Source organism: Ochotona curzoniae, unplaced genomic scaffold, assembly GCF_017591425.1.
Source record: "Ochotona curzoniae isolate NIBS_2020 unplaced genomic scaffold, NIBS_Ocur_1.0 contig_2754, whole genome shotgun sequence".
Classification (NCBI taxonomy): domain Eukaryota; kingdom Metazoa; phylum Chordata; class Mammalia; order Lagomorpha; family Ochotonidae; genus Ochotona; species Ochotona curzoniae.
This window is the reverse complement of record NW_024465582.1, coordinates 18,002,099-18,021,366: the sequence shown is the minus strand read 5'-3', so window position 1 is coordinate 18,021,366 and position 19,268 is coordinate 18,002,099. Positions and strand designations below refer to the sequence as shown.

The window sequence follows — 19,268 nt, the reverse complement described above, 5'->3', positions numbered from 1 at the left end:
TATCAATGTGTAAGTTTGTTTCTGGGTTCTCTGTTCTGTTCTAGTGGTCTTTGTGTCTGCTTTCTATAATTTTGATTACTATAGCTTTGTAATATAATTTGAAATCAAGTAGTGTAATGTCTCCAACTTCATTCTCATTTCTCAAAATTGTTTTGATATTTGGGATCTTTCGTGATTCACATAAATTTTCAAAAATTTTTTTTCTATTTCTGAAGAAAACGCCTTTGGAAATTTGGCGGGCATTGCAATGAATCTGCAAATCATTTGGGCATGAAGAAACATCCCAACTATATTAATTGCTTCCAGTCCATAAATGTAAGATCTCTTGATGTAATTGTGTTCTTTTTCAAATTCTTTCATTAATGTTTTGTGATTTTAGTGTACAAATTTGTCTTCTCTTTGGTTTATTGTTAACTGTTTTATTTAATCTTTAGAGATTGATTTATTTTTATTTGAAAACCATAGTTAGAGAGAGAAGAAGATAGCAGAGAGAAGGGAGAGGGAGAGAGATCTTGTGTCTGTGGGCTGACTCCCCAGAATGGTCACAGTGGCTGGAGCTGAGCCAGGAGCTGCGAGCGAGGAGTTTGTTCGAGTCTCCCTCGTGGGTGCAGGGTCCCAAGGCTTTGGACTGTCTTCTGCTGCTTCCCCGGGCCACAAGCAGGCAGCTGGATCAGAAGTGGATCATCTAGAACTAGATTGGTGTCCATATCAGGTGGAGGGTTGTTGCAGGATGCGAGAGAGATCGTATCAGACAAGTCTAGGGTGTATTAAGGAGTCTTTACGAACCAAGCTTGTTGATAACAGCACCCCCTAGAAACAGCAGATCACAAGTTCACATACAGTCCATATAGCAATCCAGACAATCAAAACCCAAAGGGGAGCAGATGGTCATTACCCTCAAGTCCATCTGTTAAACTGAAGACCTATGTCCCAGCTTCCCCAGCCATGTCAGTTATCCTAAGAGACATGCTGCAGACAACCTAGACACACTTACAAAGCTACAAAGATTCACCTTTTCCTGGCTTCTCTGTCCACATTCCATTACTGCTAGGCCTCACCTGTCCTGGAACTCTTGAAAGTAAACAAATTAGAAATACAAAGCATTTTAGCATTGCTATCTTTACCATCCTACCTAAGCAGTGAACAGAGGGTGAGGAATACAGACATAGAGGGGCCATGTGCAGAGGCTACCTGTCATCAGGGTCTGTCCACGGGAAGCCAGAGGGCAAGCAGGTACCTGGAGGCGGAGAGTCAGAGTGCCAGAGCGATGGAAACACAACCGAGAGAACCTCCTCCCCATCATGGGCCTTTATGGGGGCTTGGGAGGGGAGTGGTTACACAACAGTGTAATACCGCTCCCTCTCAGGTTCCAGGTGACGATAGGTGAGCACCACAGGCAGGTAGGAAGGCTTAGGGGTTAAGGCATCACATTGAGGTATCTGGTTTTAGCCTGGACCCCTAACTGTAGTTTCAAATGGCTGAGGCAGTTGGGCTCCTTCCAGCCGGATAGAAGACTGGATTGAGAGCCTACCCGTGAGTTGGTCCCAGGCCATTGCTGAATTGTGGGAGTGAACTAATAGACAAGGAGTGCAGACTGTCTCAAATTAATTAATTAAACATATGCATGGGGTAAGAATTATAGTGATTGGAAACTGCTACGTGACTAGCAGGGGTCAGGGGTGAAGGAAAACTTCCTTGGCAAGGATGGCCCGGTTTTGTAGCATCAAGTGCACCTGTCAAAGATCAGGCTAGAATGTTACGCACAGGGACAGAAGTTGTCCGTGGAAGAACTAGTGGAATTTCTGTAAGATCTGCTTTCCTGTTCGACATCCTTACTGGTTTGACCATGAAACTGTTCTTGGTATCACTAGTGGAAACCAAAGGAAGCCCACAAGTTCCGGAACTCATTATGCTTTTATTTTTTTGAAATCCATTGATTTAAAAAATATTTGGGAGGTTTAAGAGAAAGAATGTGACAGATATCTGTTATCAGTTTCCTGCTGTAAGAAGATAATAATTTATTTTAGAAATAAATTTTATTTATTTGAAATCAGAATGACCCCCCAAATGACTGCCGCGGCCAGGAAGGGGCCGGGCTGAAGCCGGGAGCCTCTTCCAGATCTCCCGTGTGGTTGTGGGGACCTAAGCAGTAGGGCCATCCCCTCCTGCTTTCTTAGGCCCTTAGCAGGTAGCTGGATCATATGCGGAACAGCTGGGACTCCAACCAGAATGCATTTGGGAGGCCTGGAGACAACTTAACCTACACCAGAGTGAAAGAAATGGATCTTCTATGGCCCGTTGACTCCCCGAATGGCTGCAAGTGGCATGGCTGGGAGCTAGGGCCACCTGCCACTGCTTTCCCACACGTGTAGCAGAGAGCTGGACTGCAAGTAGAACAGCTGAGATTTGAACCGGTGCTTATGCTGGCCGCTGGAGTACCTCGTTCTGAAAGTGTTCAAGTCTTGTTTTCTCAGTTGTTTTTAGCTCAAATTCACAATTCCCAAAGAATGTAAAGTTTGGTCTTGCAAGTTCAAGATTAGTATGTAAATGAAGTCATTCTGCATATAGTCTTCTTGCTTTTTTTATGCAACATTTTCTGCCCGAATTCAGTCCGTGGTGTGTGTGGCTTCTTGATTTAGTCATTGTGAAGATACCACAATTTATTTATGCATGCTGTTGTTTATCAACACTTGGTCTGTTTGGGGGCCCCCTACAGTTATAAACAGTGCTCTGTAAGCATTCTTTTGCATGCCTCCTGGTGCACAGGCAGGGGGATCTCTAGGGAATGCTCCCAGGGGTGCAACGACTGGGTCACACAGCTCAGCTGAGTTTTGAATGTACTAGATTATGCCGGATGATTTCCCAAAGTGTTGCAACAATTGCTGTGCATTCTCACTGGCGTTGGTTTCCATCAGGAGTCACCCCTCGGGTGAATGGTAAATAATGGTAAATGGTACTCAGGGTTTTTCCCTCTACTTTAATAATACTGAGCATTTTCCATGTATTTTTCCCCGTTGTTTTCTTTTGTGAAATGGACGATGAATGTTTTTTGCCTCTGTAACAGTGGCGTTGTTTATTTTTTCCTGAGTTATGGAGTGCTTTATGTACTAGAAATCAGTCTTCTATATTATGAGTATCTTCTCCCAGCTTCTAACATATTTAAAATTTTTCTTAGGTGTCTTTGGAGAGAACCATAAACTCTTCGATTTTTATTTTTGATGATGTTTACTTAGTTGCTCAGAGTGGTAAGGATTCAGGGTCAGGGAAAAGTGGGTGTGGTCATTGTTTCTGAAATTTCTATTTTTTTTTTGCTGTTTCTGGTGGAAGGAGAGAGATAAGGGAAGAAGCCATTTCTAGCCTCCCAACCATCCCAATATCCAGGGATGGCGAACGGGCACCCAATATCAAGAAACATAAACTCTTAAAAAAAAGTGTATTTATTTTAATTGGAAAGGCAGATATACACAGAGAAGGAGAGACAGAGAGGAAGATCTGTCCACTGGTTCACTCCCCAAGCAGCTGCAGTGGCCCAGGCTGAGCTGATCCAAAGCCAGGAGCTTCTTCTGGGTCTCCCATGCAGGTACAAAGTCCCAAGGTTTTGGGTCATCCTCTTCTGCTTTCTCAGCCTGCAGGGAGGGAAATGAATGGGAAATGGAGCAGCCGGGATATGAACCAGCGCTCATATGGGATCCTGGCATGTGCGAAGCAAGGACTTTAGCCACTAGGCTACCACACTGGGCCCAAGAAACAAACTTTTTTATTATTATTTTTTTTATTTTAGATGATGCTAACATAGTTGATCGAAGTGGAATGGATCAAGGGCTAGGGAAAAGTGGGTATGATCATTGTTTCCAAATTTTCTGTTTCTCCTTCTTGTTTTGGGGTGGTGGGATGGGGGAGGGGAGAGAAACATAAGCTCCTGATAAGGCTGAATGATTTCCTTTATAGTGAATAATATGGTTTATCCATTTCCCCATTAGTACCTATAGAGAAAGTTCAAGCTTCCCTTCTGTATCTGCACTGCCGGTTCTAGAGTCAAAAAACAAAGCTAAAATAAAACAGGCAGATTTTCATGCAGGAATAGGTCTGATATTGGATTCTGCATTCAGATGCATTGATCCATCTATATGTTTTTCTAAAAAAAAAAAAAAACAAAAACAAAAAAAACACTGTTTTAGTTGTCATGACCCAGGGATAATTTTAGCATCTATGAGTGACAAGTTCTCCCAGGTGGTTCCTCTTTCGGAGTCATCTCTGCCTCTTCTGTCCCTGATGTACAATTTAGGGTCCATTTGCCAGGCATTTGGGAAGCGTGTCTTTCCCTTCCAGATGAAAAGCAAACATTTTTGAAAACATCTCACTATGAAGACAATTACCCAAGTCTTTCTTTCTATAATGAATTTGTAATTTTTCAAACCAGGAACTCCAGATTCAATTCAAGTAAGTTGTGATCAGATACACATTATGTGCAGGGTAGGCATATGTATTGTATGTACTATTCTACTCCTGGCTCAGATTCTTTTTTGTTTGTTTTTCAGCTTAGGCCTGATTACAAATGCCTGGTGGAGTCCGAGGACGTCAGATGTCTGAAACCCGTGCGGCCACCTGTGTGACGGCAGGACTTGAACCCAGCCTCGTTTATCTCAGTGAAGTTCGAGGAAGCAATGCACTTGAATGTCAGCTCTTCACGTCTTGTGAGTTGATACGTGTGCTGTTTCCTCTGGGTGAACTGTTGCTTCACCAGCACTACTCTCACCCTGTCAAAGGTTTCTGGTAAATTCTTCAGGTGATGGGAAAAGGCAGGAGTTGTCACTTGATGCTTGTGAGGCATTGGTTGGAGGTGGCCACGGTCTGGCTGGGAGCACACACACAGAGGCGGAGGTGAGCCTGGAGGTGCGCTCCAAAGGCCTCTTGGCCTCTGACCGTAGTAGCAGTTCAGTAGGCTGGTAATCCTTGAGCCTTGGTCACATGAATATGACAGAGGAAGAGCAGCACTTTCCAGATTGGCTAGGTCTTGAAAATTACAGTTTCTAGTTGTGGGATATAGGGTGGCCAGGCAGGATCTTTGCATTCAAAAAAACATTTTTTTTTCTTAAATTTACAAATGAAAAATGAATAAAGCCTTATTGCCACCAGAGCATTGGGAAAAGGTCACTGAATCAACCAGGGGTGGTGCTGGAGTGTTGAGAAGCATCCAAATGGCAATGGAGAAACGCCCCAAGTTATCAACCTGTTGTCTGGCTCTGATGGGCCAGCGATCAGAGAGCACCCCTTTGAGACAGAGAAGTGGTCTGTGAGCTTTTTCTTGTGCTTCCTGGTGAAAGCATTTGTTTTTTCAGATCTGTATGCTTGCCCCATCCTTGCTGCCAATATTGGGATATCCCAAAGAAATTACCATTGGGAGCTGCTACATAGGCATGACTTGTTATACTGATGTAGTAAGACAGCTTCAGGTAGAACCCAAACTTGGGATGACTGGCTTGTTGGGATACAAGGACACTCAGGTTTGCATTGTAGCATGATAAAGCATGGCCATGCATGGCATGATCGTAATTGAGACAGGACAGCCTGGATGTGTCATAGGCCTTCACTCTGATGTTTGCGTGCTGAAGAAGCATCTAATGATACAGTTCTCAGACCATCTCCCCATCAGGAAGTGACACAAGGCTGTGCCAGCTAACACTGAGTGCTGGTCTTATGCCGGGCCTCACATGGCTTTTGTCATTTCCTCTTCAATAAACCCTGTGCAGTAGGCACTGACTACTAGAGTCAGCCCCACTGTCCTAAAGCACTGAGGTGCCGGGGGCTCAGGTAACAGGGAAGCTGAGTATTCAGCTCAGGCTTTGGTTCCAGAGCCCACCTCCCCAGCCTTTGCATTCTCCAAACCCCTTCACTGGTGAAGTCTGTCTCTTCCCTGCGTGGACATGATGATGGCTTCCACCCATCAGCCAAGAGGTATCCCTGAGCCTCTGCTGCTGAGATGTGCACACTTCCCGTGGGAAGGGTATTTTGGGCACTCTGGGCAGAGCCTCTACCTGGGCCCTGGGCAGACTGCCATTTCTGCCCATGCATCCAATGGGAATACATCTGTGGGAACAAGGAGAGCCTCATCTCACTCCCCCAATGCTGAAAGTGACAGAGAGACACTCTAGAATCAGCAGAATGTCCGTTGACTCAGTGCACTCACTTCTGTGTATAGGATCATGGAGTCTTTACAGTAAGCTGTCATCTTCCCCAGGTACCTCAGTCCTGGAGAAGAGGAGAGAAAAGAGAGGAAAAAGTATCTCCTTGTTAGTTTCAACATTTTAAATGTAAGGTAGGATCAAGTTCTTGGAGCAAAAACTGCTTCGTCACAGATATTACTAGAAAAAAAAGTTTAGAGAACTAAATGCTTGTCCCCGTAAGTTTTGATTACTATAGCCTTTGGGTCAAATTATCTCATTAGATTCGAATAAATGTTTTCCATCATGAGCAAGGAAGGTTTTATACAAATTCTCTTTCCCAGAACTCTGGCGAATGAAATGGAAACTCCCTTCCCTGGTTATGGAAAACAAAAGCAAACCGAAAGCCCTCCCAAGCTTCATGTTTGCTGAGTACCCTCTGGCTTTGCTAGGTGGCGCTGTAGGCTAATGCATGGGTCATGTGCCGCTGCGGCTGCCTGTCTCTGAGGTCAGGAATGAAGAGAGGGAAGGAGACTGCACCTCCCTGAGTTGGCTTCCTGTGTGAGGATCTACAGATCAGCCGAGGAGGTGATGGAGGTGAGATCTGTTTCCTGGAGCCTGGCCTCTTTAGAAGCTGCCCTGTATCCCTCAGAACGCCTTTCATGGTCGTTCACAGCTGGCTGTGAAGGGAGTCTGGCCCTGTGTTTGGGCTGTTTTCTATTTTCCTTTAAAGCTTGCATTTACTTATTTGATAGGCAGAAAGAGAAACAGAGCTCTCCTAACCATGAGTCACACCTGCAGCAGTGCTGGGCCTAGGACTAGGGACTCAATCCAGGAATCCCACGTGGCTGCCAACTATTCGATCCAACGCTGTGGTTCCCAGCGTCTTGCACTATCAGGAAGCTGGTTTGGGGACCTGGAGTCAGGACGCAAACAATGCAGGTGTCTGGACACAGGATGTGCTCTTCTTAAACACTAGGCCAGTGCCTGGTGAATCTTAAACTTGACCCTAAGCGTTGCTGACTCTCGTAAATATTGCTCAAGAATTTTCAGAGGAAGGTCCAAAACTCATATTGAATGAAAAGAAGGGACCATAATTCAAAGGATTGTACCATCCCCTTCTCCTTCCCCATGAACAAGGTCAGTGTGTAGGGAAATCCCAAGTCCTGTGCTTGCCTGTGCCTCCAGATGTTTCCCAGCCTTGCCCAGGCCTGGGCCTGCCTTTCTCCATCCCCACAGCTCTCGGAGCCAGCTTCCTGCATAGGAATGGAAGCTCCGGGTGGAGGGAAGGGTGGGTGTCACGAGTCCCAGAAGCCCTGGGTGGTCTGGTGGGGATCCCAGGGGACCTGCTGACTGAAAGAATCCCCTTTCCCCTCCCTGCCAGAGGCCTGAAGCTCCCAGCACACTGGCTTCTTGGCCTCAGGACATTAAAGGCTCTTGTTAAAATACGAAGGTGATGGAAAGATTTTCACTGCACAGTTACGGGGTGATCCAGTGATCCAGTGCAGAATGGCACTGTTGCGGGAGAAGCTCGGGGAGGAGTGGGAGCCAGTCGTGGTCATGGGTGGAGTGGGGGGGAACACCAGAATGGAGCCAGCCTCCCTTATGTGGCTCCTGGCTCCTGGATCCCTCTACCTGCTCTGCTTGGCTGCAGTCCTGTGGTTGCCAGTGGATCCCGGGCACGCCCGGGAGTCAGGGTTTCTGCCCTGTGTTTCTCTGTGAACACTCCAGTGTGTCCCCAGGGCTCCTGGTTTGGGTTAGGACCCATCCCTATCCCATCTGTCCTTCTCTGAAATCTACTTCATGCCTGAGGGCAGCTCTGATGCTGGCCCAGGGCTGAGGGTACAAAATCATCTACATATACGGCCAAGGCAAAGCCTCATGGTACACAAGTTTGCACAACATGTGAGGCGTGAACAGAAATTGCAGTTAGTACAGCAAAGCAGCTCATGTGGTGAGGTCTTCAGAGTGTTTGCGGAAAATGCTAATGGAAAAAGCTGTTCATGAATTTATGCATTTCCAATTTTTCTGCACCAGAATCAACTTGTCTTTAATTCCACTTTTCCACCGTATGTCCCAGAAAGTAGGTGGAAAGGAGATAACATAAGAATAATGCACGAAACGATCAAAACAGGAAGGAGAATAAATGGTGGAATGATTTGTGAAAGACGTGTGTGTGTGTGTGTCCGCACACAAGAAGATGAGGATACGCAGAAAACAAAGAGGAGGAAGAAAGCCAGGAGAATAATGAGGCTCTGCTTATTTTGTGTGTGACAATATTGCAGACTTACTTCTTCTGAAGGTGCCCTGAACCGTTTATTTGAGCAGTGGAAGCTCTGCTCTGGTGCCACGGCCATCCGATGCATTTGTCTCTTTCAACCTTGAAGCCTCTGTCTGTCCTCCCCGCATTTGTCTCTGTCGTGGTAGTGGTGCATCTCTTGGCAGTAAACATCAGTAAACCAAAGTGCCATGAGTCATATTTTCAATTTTTAATTAAATCACAGCCTAGCTACAGTTTGATTTATTTGGGCCTGAATTAATTTAGACCCTGGTCCACATAAATTTATGGACTTTATCTAACTCAGCTCGTGCTTGTATAGATTGTAAAATCACCCTCATATCAAGCAGTGAGTTGTAGAAATGTAATTTCTGAGGGTGATGGTAATTTTGTTCTTGATGCTAGCATAGAGGAACTCTGTTGTAATCCTAAATGAAGAGCTTATGACATCATCTGAAGATACTGCTTTCCATATGTTTCCACCCCGAGTTTCAGTGATACGGCAGAGGCTCATTAAGAGTGAGTGAGACGTCCTTGTTCTCTTTCTTTCCCAGAATGATTATGGAAGGTCATAAATCCGTACAGTAAGTGTCCAACAAAAACTCATCTGCCTCACTCAAATATAGCGAGTACTATTTTAAACACTCAGAAATGTGAGTCACGCTGATACCGTGTTCCTAGAATTCCAATAAGAAATCATCGTGTTGAATTACTATTCCAAAGAAAGGGTCATAGCTTACAGGAAATGAGCGGGAGGTGACAGGAGGACTGGGTGGCTACAGAGAACATGCTGGCTGGGGAAGCTTGGCCGGAGCCCTGGCCCTGCGCTAGGGACTGACAATGGCCACATGGCAGGTGGTAAATGAGGCGCTGCACACTGCAGCCCAGCTTTAGCCAGACTGGAGGTGCAGGGATGGGGAGGAGTGAGGGGTCAGACAGGAGAGAGGAGTGCGAGGAAAGGCTGCTAGAGGGATGGGCAGTGAAGATTGGGGTCAGGGAAAGTGGCCAGGGGCAGCACTGAAGCTGCCCTTGGCTGTTGGTCTGCTAGGAACCCCACAGTCCATTTGCCTTCTTGGGCTTGTGGTTTTATGGAACTTCTGAGTGTTGAATATCATGGGATGCGGGTCCAGCACAGTTGCCTTGCGGTTAAAGTCCTCACCTTGCACATGCCAGAATCCCATTTGGCTGCCAATTCTAATCCCGGCAGCCCCACTTCCCAGCCTGCTCCCTGCTTGTGGCCTGGGAAAGCAGTCGAGGATGGCCCAAAGCCTTGGGACCCTGCACCCATGTGGGAGACCTGGAGGAGGTTCCTGGCTTCTGGCTCCTGACTTCGGATCAGCTCAGCTCTGGCCATTGCAGCTGCTTGGGGAATGAATCATCATTCGGAATATCTTTCTCTCTGTCTCTTCTCTGTATATCTGCCTTTCCAATAAAAATAAAGTAAGTCATTTTTTAAAAAAATCATCAGATGCACATAGTTGGCAATGCATGACTTTAACTTGAAACTCGTCTTGGAACCTTCAGAGGGCAAAATAATCTGATTCATTTTTCTGCAAAAGACAGCATGGAATGTGCTTTGTTGGGAAGAAGCCTGCATGTTTTAGCAGAGCTTAGATGGCGGTGCTCCTGTCCTCTGCGATCTGGGGAGACCGGAGCTTGGGGTCTAAGAGCAGACCTGCTGGGGGTGCTCCTGTTGCCTTTTCCTCTTCCTCGACTTATCAAACAAACCAGCAGGACACGAGCTCTCAAAATAGGATTACTTGTGCTTGTGAATGGTTTGATGAATCTCAAATGTTTGCGAAGCTCTTGAAGTCAAATCAAATCAACGTTTCATTACATGCTCAATGAACTTATTTGTCAGGAAGAAGTTGGTATTCTTCCCAGAAAGCTGGAAATAGTGGGTATCATACTTCCAGCAATTCCTGAAAATCCTCATGCATTAATAATTTTTCTGATGGGAGGGGCCGGGAGGCTCTTTACTGGTTTGCAAGAAGCATAGCTTTATCTCAAGAGGGTGCACTAAACTTCTTCACAGAACTCGCTTTGATGTGCCTTGTTGAACTTTTGAGTGGGGCTTGGCGCCAGGAGGGGATGAATATTGTATGATCCAACAGAGTGGCAGGTACCGCGCACCCCTTCAGGTTGAGGCGATCTGGGCGCACACCGAGGAAGGAAGAGGCATTGGCAGAACCGTCCTCCCTGCCCCGAGCCCAGGGTCCTGAGGATTGCAGCACGCCTGTGGGGAGAAGCAAAGTCGGTTCCGATAGCATCCTAGTGCCTCCTGCTAACCCAACACGAGAAAGTCCCATTTGCATTGATTAACTTTATGAAAATGACAGTAATGCTTAAAATGCGTGCTAGGACTCCAGGCCCAGGTTCAAAACCCAGCTCTATAACTAACTGGCTGTTTCAGCTTCCTCAGGGGCACTGCATCTGTCAACAGCCGTGTCTGCTGGGCTCACTACTGCCTTCTGAGGCTTTCTAAGTGTTTTGGCTATATCCTAGTAAGGAAATGGAGGACATGTAATTGATGCTTTGCAAATTTCCCACTATCATTTGTAGAAATATATATATATGGCACCCAGTGTGATGGCTCAGTTGCTAAAGTCCTCACTTTGCAAGTGCCTGGATCCATTGTTTTCTATTGGAAAAGCAGATTTATAGAAAGAGAAACAGAGAAAGATCTTCTGTCCACAGATTCACTCCCCAAATAGCTGCAACAGCCGGAGCTGAGCCGATCCGAAGCCAGGAGCCAGGGGCTTCCTCTGGCTCTCTCACATGGCTGCAGGGGCCTCGGTTTCTGTCCCAGGCCACAAGCAGGAAGTTGAAAGAGAAGTGGAGCAGCAGGGATATGAACTGGTGCACATGTGGGATCCCGGTGCATGCAAGATGAGGACTTTAGCTACTAGCTACTGCACTGGGCCCAAAAATAAAGTTAAAAAAAATTTTAAGATTTATTTATTTTATTGGAAAGCCAGATATACAGAGAGAAGGAGAGACAAACATCTTCAATCCGCTACTTCACTCCCTAAGTGGCTGCAACGGTTGGTGCCAAGCCAATCCAAAGCCAGGAGCCTCTTCTGGGTCTCCCATGTGAGTGCAGGGTCCCAATTCTTTGAACCATCTTCTACTGCTCTCCCAGGCCACAAGCAGGAAGCTCGATGGAAATTGGAGCCACTGGGATTAGATTTGGCGCCTATATGGGATCCTGGTGTGTGCAAAGCAAGGACTTTAGCCGCTAGGCTACCACACCAGGCCATAAAAATAAATAAATCTTAAGGAAAAAAAGCATATATGACATGAAAGTTATGGTATCATCAACATTCTTTCTACTTAAAACTGTGTATTGATAGTCTTGGTCTGGATCTTTTTGGAATCCACATAAGAGTTAAAAACATCATTAGCCTTTTGGGATCATTTGAAAAAAATCATTGGTTTGAAAGGCAGAGTAAGAGAGGAGGAGAGGGAGATTGACTTATCTTTTATTTGCTGGTTCACTCCCCAAATAGCTACAATAGCCTAGTTTGTGCCAGGCAGAGGCCAGGGGCCAGGAACTTCTTCCTGGTCTCCCACATGTATGGCAGGAGTCCAAGCATTCCAACTGTCTTCTGTTCCACACGGGATACATTAGCAGGAAAGTGGATCCGACGTGGGGTAGCCAGGACTCAAACTGGCCAATCCAATGCGAGATGACAGTGTTGCCAGCCAGGGCTTAACACACTGTACCACCGTGCTGGCCTCTGGAAGGTGTTTTACTGAGCAGCCGACATCACTGAGGTTGTATTACCAGGATCCTAGTAGAAAAGGCACAGTGGACTCTAACAGACACTAGCTTAGATCTGAGTAGGACAAAAGGGAGTTCTCAGAGGACAAGTCGGTGTAAAGATAATGGAACCTGGATGAGTCGTGGGCAGGGAAACCTAACAGAAGCAGGCCAGGCCTCAGGTGGGAAGATGAATTAAGGCAGGCAGGGTAGGGCTTCTTACTGTCTGCCCCAATGAAGGGGGAAGAGAGGCTTTTGCTGGCCTGGTTGTCGTTGGCATGTAGATAGCCCATGACCCAGCAACAGCTGTTGTGCATCCTGTCCTGAAAGCAGGAGGCCCTCTGAACTGCTCCTTTGTGCCTGGCTCCCAGCTTTGCTCACCTTTCTTGAAGTTTGTAAGGAAAACCTGGAAGTGAGCACAACACAAGGATGCACCATAGGCCTGGGAGGCGATGGGGAAGTCAGGCAGCCTGCTCTTGCACCCTGTCAAGGGTAAACTTGCAAACCTGGACATGTGTGTGTGTGTGCGCGCACATGTGTGCTTGCGACTTACACAGGACATTCTGCAAGGGAGTTGCTTGGGCCTGGAGTTTATACAATTACCTGTAGTGATAGTTCTGTGTATCAAGTTAGAGGGTAGCTTGAGGTGAAACTAACAAATAGGTGCGTTTTAGATAGGTAATTTGTCCTCCAGAATGAGAGTGGGCCTCAGCCAATCAAAGTCGAAGACCTGAATACAACAAAAGGGACAGTGTGAAAGACCAGGCTCCCCAAGCCAGAAGGGTTTCCCCACTAGTGCTTGGAAGGCACCATCTGCTCTCCCTGCTCCTCCGAGTCTTGAACCCGCCCAACGTATGGCAGATTTAGCTCACACCAGCCTCCACAACTGGGTGCACCACTTTCTTAGAATAACTGCTTCTTCATGACCATGCCACTCCAGCTGTAGGCTCTGTGTCTCAGGAGAATCCTGACCGATGCCAAGTCCCTCACATACCACACTAGTTCCCCTCACTGCTCTCCACTTCTCACAGTCGTCCTGCTCTCCCTTGCTGCTTGAAGATTGCGTTCCTGATGAAGCCCTCAGTGTCAACATCTGTGAAAGCAGTGAAGCAGAAATAGCCTTGGAGGCAGGAGAACTTCCAAGTTACCCAGTAGCAACCTCCCACCTTCAAGGGTGGCTCTGGCCAAGTTGTCCCATCCCGGGGAAAGACCATCCTTTGTGCTTCCTCCCCTCCACCGTCAGAACCAGATGACTTTCTGGATCTCACAAAATCCTGATGAGGCCGGAGCTGAAAGCTGTCCTCACCAGCACCCCAGCCATGGGGGCACTGAGTCCCTCTGGGAGGTGGAAGCCGGGACTGCAGCCAGCTTCTTGGCCAATTTTAAGTTGCCCCCACAATAAAGAGCTTGGCCTTACAAAAGGAACGACATTAAGAATTCCTGTAATGAAGACTTTGTCCCTGGAAGCCTGACCCATTGCAACTGAGCATGTTTTGCTCTGCTCTGTGCTGGTTATTTCAAAATGGAAGATAGCTGGGGGGCTAAAAAGGAAGCTGGAAATTCAACAATCCAAGCCCCCCAAAACACATACAACCAGAATGGAAATGAGTGGAGTTAAGCTAGCAGAAGGCTGTAGGGAGCTGTGGCAGAGAAGGGGCACAGTTGCTGTCGTTAATGATGTGGAGATGGAAGTAGGCTTTTACGAGATGGCCAGCATTGAGGTCTGGCCCGTGGCACTGGAGCAGGTGGAGTTGTGATGTTGCTGGGAAGATGGCAAGAGTCCTGGGGTCAGACTGTGGGTGGCAAGTGAGAGAAACATTTCTGAGGAAGGGCATTTCCCAGGGTAGGGCAGGAAGCCGAGCTCATATCCTGTTTCTTGGTCCATAGGTCAGAAGGTCTGTGTTTGAGTGTATCTCATGGACTGCATCTCTCCAAGCCTTAGTTTTGGATATCTGTAAAATGGGACCTTTAACGTACTGGGTAATTGGATTATTGTGTTAGGTCAATGAAGTATTGCCTGATAAATATTTACCTGGCACATTATGAATGATAGACAGCTTTACCAAATTATGATTGGGATGGGAGTCGTCACAAATCTGGTCAAGTTCAGACTTTCTATAGGATTTGTACTGGTGGAGTAAATTGTCTCACTTCTTTGAACCAGGGATATCCATCAGGTGTCAACCTGTTCTAGCAGGTGACTTTCTTTGGCTGCATATGGAAGTAACCTGGAGCAGAGTTGGAACATGTAAGTGTTGACATTTGGGCCACACCCCTGGACAATCAGATTTAATTGGCCTGGAGGAGTGCCTAGGCATCAGGAGTTTGAAAAATTCTCCAGGTAGTGATAACATCTGGTCAGGCTTGAGACTCATTTGTGTGTGTCCTTTCCACCCTACCTTGATGCTGTCCTCTGCTTGTTCCAGGCGTATTTGTTTTGTTTACTCAGCTAAATGGCAAGTCTTTGTGGGCTCACCTGTTTTGTAGCATGGAAGGCTGCGAGGCACAGGGAGCCAGAAGCAGAAAAGCCTGTACTGTGGTTTCCTAATTGGCTGTCGGGCCCTGAATCCTAAGTTTGAGCATGTACAATGTTCCAGACACTGTTCCAAGTATTTTGAATGCGTTAGTTCGTTTATTCCATCTGCCTGATGAGACAGGTTGAATTACTCTCCTCAGAGACACTGAGTGACTTGGCCAAGGTCACTGCACCATGCTTGTGGCTCTGAACCTTAGAGACCTGAACCCCCACCGGGAGCCACCCACCATCCTGGGCTAATACAAGGGAAGCTTCATTGTACTCTTGTCCAAGGGGAGGGACTGGGCTGTTCTTGAGTTTCCCCAGCCCCCTTGTGCTCACTTTGGCAGCACATGTACTAAAACTGGAACAATACAGAGAAGATTAGCATGGCCTCTGTGCAAGGTGACATGCAAATCCCATCCACCCTGTCCTGTTATTTAACAGTTCTGCATCCCCCACCAAGCACTCAACAGATAATACAGGAGGAGACTGGTACTATCCTACCTTGGACTGATGGTTAAGTCAGAGAACGTTGATTATTTTTAAATGTTGTAAAATGTGGGGCCAGCGTCATGGCGTAGTAGGCTACGCTTCTGTATGCAAGTACTAATGATAACAATAGCAACAATACACCAGAGAGCCCTTAATGTATATGATGTATGCATGTCATTTTTTGCTGTTTATATTAGATTTATTTATTTATCTGAAAGGCAGAGATACAGAGAGAAAAGCAGAGAGAGAAGACTTCCTTCTGCTGGTACACTGTCAAATGAATGCAATTGCCAGGGCTGGGCCAGGTTGAAGCCAAGAGCCTGGAATTTCATCTGGGCCTCCCATATGTGTTGGGGGCACTGATAATTTCCTGCCCTGTGATTGGCCCTTTGCCCTGATTGGTGTGCCTTGGTGCTGATTGGACAGGATTGACATATAAGCCGGGGGCTTGGCGGGGGAGGGGCTTGAGCATAACGGAATTAACGGACATAACGGTTTCAACGGAAGGTCTGAATAAAGCGCCTCTGAGACTCTCTCCAGTGTCGGGTGATTTCTTCCATGCGACGGGAGACCCCGATACATATGGGTGGCACAAGCTTCCCTGCATTAGAAGTGGAGCAGCCGGGACTCCAACCTGTGCCCATATGAAATGCCAGTGCTACATGTGGCGGTTTAACCCATATGCCACAGTACTGATTCCTAATCTGTAAGTTATTATTTTTTTTAAGATGCATTTATGTTTATTGGAAAGACAGACATACAGAGAGAGAGAGGAGACAGATTTTCCATCTATCTGCTGGTTCACTCCCCAAGTGCTCACAATGGTCAGAGCTGAGCTGATTCAAAGCCAGGAGCCAGGGGCCTCTCCCTGGTCTCCCGCATGTTAGCAGGGTCTTAAGGTCTCGGGCCGTTCTCAACTGTTCCCTCAGGTCTCAGGTGGGGAGCTGGATGGGAAGTGGAGCAGCTGGGACATGAACTGGCGCTCATAAGGGATCCTGGGTGTGCAAGGCAAGGACTTTAGTCACTAGGCTTCTATACCAGGTCCCATTTAAAAGATTTATTTATTTTTCCTGGAAAAGTATATTTTATAGAGAAGAAGAGACAGAAAGATGTTTCATTTGCTGGTTCATTCCACAAATGGATGCAGTGGCCTGAACTCGGCAGATTCAAAGCCAGGAGCCAGGAGCTTTGTCTGGGTCTCCTACATGGCTGTAGGATCTCAAGGCTTTGGGCCAAGCTTTGCTGCTTTCCCTGGCCATTAGCAGGGAGCCGTATGGTAAATGGAGCATCTGGGACATGAACCAGCACCTATATAGGATGTTAATGCTTACAGGGGGAGGATTAGCCAATTGAGCTAACATGCAGGTCCCAATCTGTAAGTCCTTTAAAAAAGACGAAGGTCGGCATAATAAGCCTCATCGTCTGGGCAGGGCTGGCAAGGTACAGAGCTTGTTTCCAAGCGCCTCGGATGTCAGGTGTCTCATGAAAGGATTCTAAGTCCTGATGAAAACTCGAATTCAGGGCTTCTTCAAGCATGGCATGTGCCAGAGGCAGAGAACGACATGTGTCTTTGGCCACAGGTACAAATGTGCCCCAAGTGCTCCATGTCACCAAGGTTGGGCACTGATGTCTCGAGAGGTGTGGCTCTTTTTGCTCCAAGACGTGGGCACGCCTCAGAAAGATGTTGTTATCAAGGCAGATGCTCCCGACTCACTGTTCCTGGAGAAACTTGCTGAGTATATTGTATCCTATGGCTCAAAGAGAAATGATTGTGAATACTGCATGTCTGAGTACTTGAGGATGAGTGGCATGTGTTGTGGTCTGACAGTAATGGATCTCATGGGACAACTTAATCGCATGAATAGAGAAGAAATTCTGACATTCACAAAGTCGTGCCAACACGAATGTGGTGTAAGTATTGGGCATGATCCTCATCTTTTGTATACTCTAAGTTCTGTCCAGATTCTTACGCTATATGATGGTATTAATAAATAAATAATAATAAGGTTGTGGAATACGTACAAAGTCGACAGAAAGATGTTTCATGTGCTGGAGACATTTGGGGTCCCATGAAGCAGCTGGTCTAAGTGGAGTTAACAGTCTGCTGGAAGTTCCAGCATGCACTGTGATGGTTATATCAGCATGCAGGTGCACTGGAGCAGAGGGGCCGGACTACGGGCCCGGTGTGATAGCACAATGGTTAAGGTCCTCGCCTTGAACACACCAGGATCCCATATGGGCACTTGCTCTAATCCCGGCAGCTCCATTTCCCATCTATCCCCCTGCTTGTGGCCTGGGAAGGCTTTGAGGATGGTCCAGAGCCTTGGGACCCTGCACCCACGTGGGAGACCCGGAAAGAGGTTCCTGGTTCCTGGCTTTGGATCAGCGCAGCACCGGCTGTTGCGGTCATTTGGGGAGTGAATCATCGGACCGAGGATCTTCTGCTCTGTCTCTCCTCCTCTCTGTACATCTGCCTTTCCAATAAAATAAATAAATCTTTTTTTTTTTTTTTTAAAGGGACTGAACACAGTGCAGGCCAGAGAGACCAGATGCTTCATGGGAAGTGAAGATCTATTAAGTGGGGAGAAATTGATACAGGATCCTCTTTTCGTGCGGTGGCAACATTGGCTCTACTGGGGAAGCTTGATGCTAATGATGTGGGAAAAGCAGTCGAATTTGCTTTATCTTGTATGAGCTTTGATGGTGGATTTGGTTGTAGACCAGGTTCTGAATTCCATGCTGGGCAGGATTCCTGGCTGTTACTAGTCAGCTATTTCAAGTAAATTCTGATTTACTTGGTTGGTGTTTTTGTGAACGACAGTTACCTTCAGACAGACTTAATGGAAGACCAGAGAGTTACCAGATGCGTGTTACTCATGGTGGGTGCTGGCTTCTCTAAAGATTATTGAAAGGCTTCATTGATCGTTAGAGAGAAATTGAGGAATTTCATCTTAGCATTACAAGATGAAGAAACGGGTGATTTGCCGACAGACCGGGAGACGTGGTGGATCCTTTTCATATATTGTTTGGAATAGCTGGATTGTCTCTTCTGGGAGAACAGGTAAAACCTGTTAATCCAGTTTTTTGCATGTCTGAAAAAGTGCTGCAGAGGGTGAATGTTCAACCTCAACTAGTAACCTAGACTCACTCATGGAAAAGTTACTTAGTGTTGTTTATATCCATGTCAATCAACTTGCTTCATCTGTATTTGATGTATAACAGCTACTGTAATTTTATTTGCAAGTTTTAAAATGACAGAGTACAGCCATGTATGCATAAGAACTGCATGTTGCCGTGCATGTTGACACTATTCTACGTCCAATCCAGTCTCTTGCTAATGTGCAGCTTGAGAGGCAGGAGGTAATGGCTCAGACTCACCCAGGTGAAACATGGTGACTGAAGTTTCTGACACCTGTATCTGGACTGGTCCAGCACAGGGCTACTGCAAGCATTTGGAGATGAAGCCAGTAGCAGAAAGATTCTGATATTGTGTCACTCTTCTTTTTTTTTTTTAAAGATTTATTTTTATTACAAAGTCAGATATACATAGAGGAGGAGAGACAGAGAGGAAGATCTTTCGTCCGATGATTCACTCCCCAAGTGAGCGCAACAGCTGGTGCTGCGCTGATCCGAAGCCGGATACCAGGTACTTCTTTCCATGTTTCCCAAGCGGGTGCAGGGTCCCAAAGCTTTGGGCCATCCTAGACTGCTTTCCCAGGCCACAAGCAGGGAGCTGGATGGGAAGTGGAGCTGCCGGGATTAGAACCGGTGCCCATATGGGATCCTGGCGTGTTCAAGGCGAGGACTTTAGCCACTAGACCATGCTGCCGGGCCCTATTGTGTCACTCTTTCAAATAAAAACATCTGTTCAAAAAAGGGGGAAAAAAAAAGAGGGGGAAAGGGGTGTTGGAGCTACTCACTGGGGACCAAGGGAGCTAAAACTCTGCAGTAAGAAATGTGGCTGAGGCTTAAGGCTTATGTGTTCTTACATTTGTGAGTTTGAAACTCATTTGTTTGTGATTACATTGTATTAGTGGATTTTTGGAAACTTAGAAC

At 46.6% G+C, this 19,268-nt stretch overlaps 1 long non-coding RNA gene, 1 other non-coding gene and 1 pseudogene across 2 annotated transcripts; all 3 read left to right on the top strand.

Annotated features, from left to right (window-relative positions):
• Positions 1-6,710: 6,710 nt before the first annotated feature.
• On the top strand, positions 6,711-18,677 carry LOC121154644. Its single transcript, XR_005883572.1, has 3 exons — positions 6,711-6,722; positions 10,707-10,713; positions 18,595-18,677. It is a non-coding gene; the product is annotated as an uncharacterized LOC121154644 (long non-coding RNA).
• On the top strand, positions 15,052-15,158 carry LOC121154701. The gene has a single exon (XR_005883588.1). It is a non-coding gene; the product is annotated as a U6 spliceosomal RNA (small nuclear RNA).
• On the top strand, positions 16,980-18,354 carry LOC121154643 (annotated as a pseudogene).
• Positions 18,678-19,268: the final 591 nt, after the last annotated feature.